This window comes from Neopsephotus bourkii, unplaced genomic scaffold (genome assembly GCF_033783945.1).
Source record: "Neopsephotus bourkii isolate Nb327-2 ecotype Australia unplaced genomic scaffold, CSIRO-AGI_Nbou_v1 NB_716, whole genome shotgun sequence".
Taxonomy (NCBI): domain Eukaryota; kingdom Metazoa; phylum Chordata; class Aves; order Psittaciformes; family Psittacidae; genus Neopsephotus; species Neopsephotus bourkii.
The window spans coordinates 2,540,957-2,547,564 of record NW_026901215.1 but is presented as its reverse complement, the minus strand read 5'-3'; positions in this window follow the sequence as shown (position 1 = coordinate 2,547,564).

Below are 6,608 nucleotides of genomic sequence, written 5' to 3'. Positions count from 1 at the left end.
AATATCCCCATTCAAAAACAGTCTTGAAGAACTTGTGATTCTCTTCCAATAGTGGAAAAGTCTGCTCATAGTTTTAACAGATTTCAGCTGTACAACTGCCTGTGGGCCAGATATTTGAAGTGCATAAAGGTGTAGAAGATATATATGGGATTTACAGAACAAAGTGAAATTCAGTGGGAAGTAGATACTGCTACCCAAATGCTTTTAAATAATTCTGTTAAACTTCTGACTGTATCATCAAACACCTAAATAGATCTTCCCCTAGTAAACCCATCTTTTGGACTTCAGCATTGCTGGACAATGTGCCTAGTTGTTAAGGCTATTTTCTTCTCTTGGGCCAAAGTATTTACTAGCACTCAATGTGAATAAACGGTTGACTGGCATCTAAGTGATATTTAAATTTAATTTTCACATCCAAATACCCTTAATCACTTAGAAACGTGTATTAATTAAAATATTTTTTAAACCTGAAGAAACTCAAAATAGTGCCATTAGTCTTCAGGATACCTGAAGACACCACAGCTTTCTAGTTTTAACAGTGAAAGACTCCTGTGGCCAAGGCAGCGTATCTTACATACAAAATATTTTAATCAGTTTAAGTTCCTTTAATGTAGTACTATTATGTATGCAACTTGGAGGGCAAACCCATGAATTAGCAAAACCTGGATATTTATTCATATTGATAAATAAGTTTATGTAAAATATTTATTTAAATTCCCACTTCACTATGCTTTAACTCAGGGACTTGAGCTCAACAAAGCTCTTTTTTTCTAGGAACAAAGCATAAGGCTTTAAGCTTGTTTGCAGTTAAAGGAAATGACTATTTTGGGAATTGACTTCCATAGATACATTAACGATTGATCCATATTCTCAAAAGGGAAACATTTCAATGGGCTTCAAATCAGGCCACGGACTACTGAACTTTCTAACAAACTTAGTTCCTGGAAAACTGTTTTTATTACTGTGCTAATAAGTTTGCAAATGAGTTCCTCTCCTACACTCAGTTGGTGATGAGAACATTGTGAAAAGGAGGAATTTTTCTATAAGTCTAAACAATTCATACTTTAATTTAATTATTCATGATGGATTACGGAAATGCTTCTTTTATTTGGAGGCTGAACTGGTAGTCTGAAAACATATGGCATTTAAAAAAAAATAAATAAAGATAATCTTCTACTACCTATCTGGATTTCTTCTCTCTTCCCCTTAAGAATTTCGGGTTAAACCCTATATAACGGCAAACAATAAGGATTTACCTCACCACCTTCTGCACTAACTCTAAAAGATAAATGAGAATCAGATCACATATCAGATCTGACATTTCTTAATTATTAAGCAGAATTACAGTCTCTTATTCAGATTTTGGGGTGCCAATTACCCTTTCTAAAATGCAAAATCCAAAACCTCAGAAACTTGCCCTAAAACATTTCTGCAGCTTCCTGCTTTCTCTTGTAAAAGTCATGTCAAAGAGTTCATTACTTTACAAATATTTTATAAAGTTTAAAAGCTTGCTTGTAGCCACAGAAAAGCTGCAGACACATTTTAGTTTTCACCTATTGTTAGAAAAATTCTAGAGCAGTGAACTTGTGTACATCACCCTCAAAGCTGTCTGCTGCAGCATCTTCACTTGAAAACATGAGTTTCTGAAGATAGAGTTAAGCTAGAACACTTTTCTGAAAGTGACTGGATGTTCTCTAAACACCCCAAACCATTTTAGCTTTTAGTTTGGACATTTCAAAGCAGAAGCCAGTTTTATAATTCTGGTGACTATATTACTGAGTTACAAAATAAAAGCAATGCTAATACCCAATGATTGCTTTTTCACCCTAATGAGTTCTCTCATAGGTTGGATAGTGATCGTTTTTAGGAATGAGGAAGAGAGATTTTTTAGGAATGAGGAAGAGAGATTTTTTTAGAAGAGTTTGCTTATGTTGCAAAGCCTCCTGAATTCTAAGTCTTCTCACATAATGGAGATGTTCTTTAAATAAGGAATAGTTAATCTAAGTTTTCAAGTCTCCTCTTGTCCAATTTACACAGTTTTAAGGAGTTAAAATCACTCTCATTTCCCTCAAAAATAAGATTTCAGTACTTAAACTGTATTTTCTGACAAAGACAACAAATCTATCATTTGTAGGAAACAAGAAAAGTCCTTAAGCCTGAGATACTGAAGCTAAGAAAAATCAGTTAATTGAATACATACAAGTGTCTTCACCAGTACTGAAGATAAACGTACCAGTGTGCTGAGAGAAACAACTGTCTTTTAGAGGAACTGAATTATTTATTGTGGATAGGTGTAACTATACACAACTGTGGAAGATAACCAAAAAATTAATACGTTTTTCTTTTAACTCACCTGCAGCCTTCCTTTAGTTTTAATTATGTTTTAATGCATGAAGATCTATTCCAAAATACCTGATTTTCTTCCTCAGTTATCACTGGCATTATCCAGGAAAGGTAGCTATTTTATGCCCTAATGTGAATACCTGAAAGATTAGGGGAAACAAAACAAAAGACAAAAAAATAAAAGAAAAAAAACCACACAAAAAAAACCCACAAAACCCCAAACACCACCACCTCCTTTATACCCCGATTATTTAGGTAGAGTTGTACTGAAAAAGACAAGGTAGCTCCTAAATGGATTCCAAGTTAAATCATTACCATGTTCTATCTCTGCTGTAGATCAGCTAATGATTTTACTGAACTGCATTTAAGCTCCATGTTTAATGTTTCATTAAATTGGATGATTTATTTGTGCTATGATCCTGGAAAAAAAAAAAAAAGACCTATTTCCTATTAGAAAAATTGGAGATGGTAATAAGATTTAGAAGAAGTGGAAAAAAAATCAGAAAAGCTTACTAAAACATTTTTATTAGATTATTTAAATGTTGCAAGGTAATCACATAATTGAGACTTTGCTTGCTGAATGACATTGCAGGATTCTAGGTATTACACAAAGAGTTTCAGGTTTAAATGGGGCAAGTTCTGCAGACAAAATAAAATTGCCCACACCTGTAGTACATGCTGAATAGCTCCTAGAAATATAGAGCAGGTTTTTATTAGGATTCTGGCTTGAGACTTCTGCATGAAGATAGGTATCTGCTAAAAATAAAATCACTTTCCCCAGTGTATACAACTCAGCTATGTACTTAAATGCAGCTGTTGATTGACCCAGTCAGAAGTTCAAGCTGTCAACAATTTCAAGTAGGACTTTCAACATAACATGCATAAATTGCACTCTGCAAACCCCAAAATCAGTCTATAAAAAGTACCTTGGAATACAGGAGTACTGTGCAGGTGTTGTCCTTTCATAACTTGCTGATTTGCATAGGGGTCAGATCTCAAGAGGGTTATCATAAGTTTTGTAAAAAATATATAACAGATCATACCTCCCATATGAAGATAGGCTGAGAATGTTGGGACTGCTCAGCCTGGCAAAGAGAAGGCTGCGTGGAGACCTCATAGCAGCCTTCCAGTATCTGAAGGGGGCCTATAGGGATGCTGGGGAGGGACTCTTCATTAAGGACTGTAGTGACAGGACAAGGGGTAATGGGTTAAAACTTAAACAGGGGAAGTTTAGATTGGATATAAGGAGGAAATTCTTTCCTGTTAGGGTGGTGAGGCACTGGAATGGGTTGCCCAGGGAAGTTGTGAATGCTCCATCCCTGGCAGTGTTCAAGGCCAGGTTGGACGAGGCCCTGGGTGATATGGTTTAGAGCGAGGTGTCCCTGCCCATGGCAGGGGGTTTGGAACTTGATGAACTTAAGGTCCTTTCAAACCCTAACTATTCTATGATTCTATGCTTTGCCTTAGTGAAGGGATGAGCTGTCTTTCATGAATGATTTCCTGAACAAAACACACAGTTCTAGAGAAAAGCCATCATAATCCAATCATATTTCTCAGCTGTTGACTACCAGTTAATTTGCATTATACCACAAATATTTCCATTTGGAATACTGATTGGCCATTTTAGTACTTTGTTGTCTTCTATATTTGCATGAATGAGAATCTGTAACATCATATAGAAAGAAATAATTTGTCATACCTTAAGTCATTGTCCTTTCAAAGGAAAGCCTCATTTTAATGCTCCTGCTTTGTCACTAGACATGCAACTCAAATGTTAAGGCATGGGTACCATTTCCTTAGGAAAAGGTATTCATAACTTCAGAGAGCAAAATCTACAGACTTCATAGCACTTCCATATGTAGCCATATTTTAGTATTTGACTAAGGCCAGCTGAAGTAAGTTGTAATATTTGATATGGGTTCTTGAAATACAATAGAATTGTGGACTCAACTTTTATGCATATGGAAATTTTTGGCTTTGAAACCAAGGCTGTATTGCCGAGTACTTCAAGAAACACATCAACATCAAGACAATCTGCATTACAGTTTGTTATATAACATCCATCTTACTTGATTGTTCAAATAAAAATAAGCTGCAAAATTCAGCACAAGGCAATGTGAGACAAATATAATGTTCTTCACATCACAACCATCTCATCATTGTTACTGACTTTGGATCAGAATCAGCGTATTTGAATGAATGCACATCAAAACTTCAGTTTGATCATAGTTCAGATAGAAGAAAATACATTCAGATAAAAGTAAAAATAAGCTGGGAAGTTCAAACAAGACTTGAGCCAGATCACTGGTTGGATTCACATGTGGTTGAAAGAACATCAGATAAAAATATTTATGGAAAAGTTAGCAAAGAGTAAATGCTGTGCATAAAGCTATTTTTCTTGAATAGTACTCTACGTGTAGCCAAATAATGCTTCTGGTGTACCACAAGACAAACTTCAGGACTAGCAGTTGCCCTGCTAGGAATTTCTACTGCCTCTGGAACACATGGTTAGTAATTATCACGCAGAACAGTCATGTAAATCTCAACTGGTCCAGCGAACTAAAGATGTCAAACCCTACTTTTTTTTTTCCTTACAAAAAAGCAATTCAGCACATCGTGGATAAAGAAAAGACAGAACATGATCAAAAATTCCACAGCTGTGGAAATATATAATGGCCATATAAAGGAAAGTAACTTTGTTAAGGGTATGGAAAATAAACCACATTTTACTGTGGCAATTTTTAAGCACTAATGCCTCTACTTTTAGAGAATTTACCAGTGGAATTCCACAAGTTCAGGTACTGTGGTCATAACCAAACTGTTAAACGTTAGAGGCTGCTACTGCAAGAAACTAAATATTTTTGTAAGAGCTTTAGGGAATGCATATTACTACTAATACAATTAATTAGTGCTATTAACCAAACCCAAATTAATAAAAATCAATAATGCATTAATACTCACGATCAATATATTTCATTTCTATTGCTACTTTCCAAAACCTCATTGAGCCTATGAATTATAGGGCAGAGGAAGCTGAAAATAGGATTGCTAACAATAGCTTCAAGAAAAAAAAAAATCCTCATACATATTATAATTGGTTGTTGCAGTCATTTAATGTCATGTATAGCACGAAAATTTAACTGAGTGCTAACTAGTCTCGAAGTCTAGGTAACCGTACATGTCATTGCAGGCCATGGTGTAATGTAGCCTCCTCCCAGCAGATGGAGATAGGAAAACAAATGAAATTTGTGGATAGCAACCAACTTCGGTTTAGCTTTTGTTGAACTTCAGTTGTTTTATTAGGTACCTGCGTTTGCCAAAACCATTGCAAAACCTTGTTAGATCAGTGTTTTATTTTCTTAATGTTGTTTCTAAGAATGCTTTCTCTCCCTCAGGTGTTCAGAGTACATTCAGTAGGAATACTTTTGAAAGTGTATTGTGATAGAGCACTGGGGGTGAAAGGAGGCTCGTTGCTACTCTCTCATTGCTACACACTTTCCCTTTCCCATTTTCATCTACAATTTCACATTCTCTGTTATACTCTGTGATGTAGACCATTATTATTTCCTGTTCACAAGCAGTGCTGAGCGCTGATTAAGTAGTTATATTGCTTTCTGGCTTTTCAACTAACTTGTGCAGACTGTCTGTAGCAATATGCATGAAGTAGGTTGAAGGAGTGGGTCAGGAAGTTTAAGTTTCAAACACAGCAAGTTTCACTGATGGCAGGACTTTCAATGCAGGGCAGGTAGACTAGTCAAAAATCACATCTTTCCTCCCACTTCTAGATAGGTTTTATGTTACACATTGAAAAGATTTGGATTTCTTTACTTCTGGTAATCTGTATTAATGCACTAATACAAAACATGAAGAAAACAGAGAAGAGATGCAAACTGCAAGAATGGAAATTCCAGCTAGATAAACGGGGATGAAAATTCTCAAGCAGATAGGTCAAACATTGGAACAAACTAGCCAGAAAACCTGTGAAGCAAACATTCAAAACTGAGGTGGATTTGACCTTAAGAAAATTGATTTGACTTTGGAACTGGATCCAAACTTTGAGAAGGAAGCTAGAACAGATGACCGTCAGAGGTGCCTTCCACCTTGAATTATTTTATGGTTTTATGAAAGTATATTCCTCCTTTTCTTACTTCAGATATACCAAATGAAAAGGTATTTATATCATGCTTTCAACAAAAGGAAAAAATAACTGTATTTTTAGGATATAATAGGAAATAATCAAAACAAAAAGAACCAAGGTCTGAAGA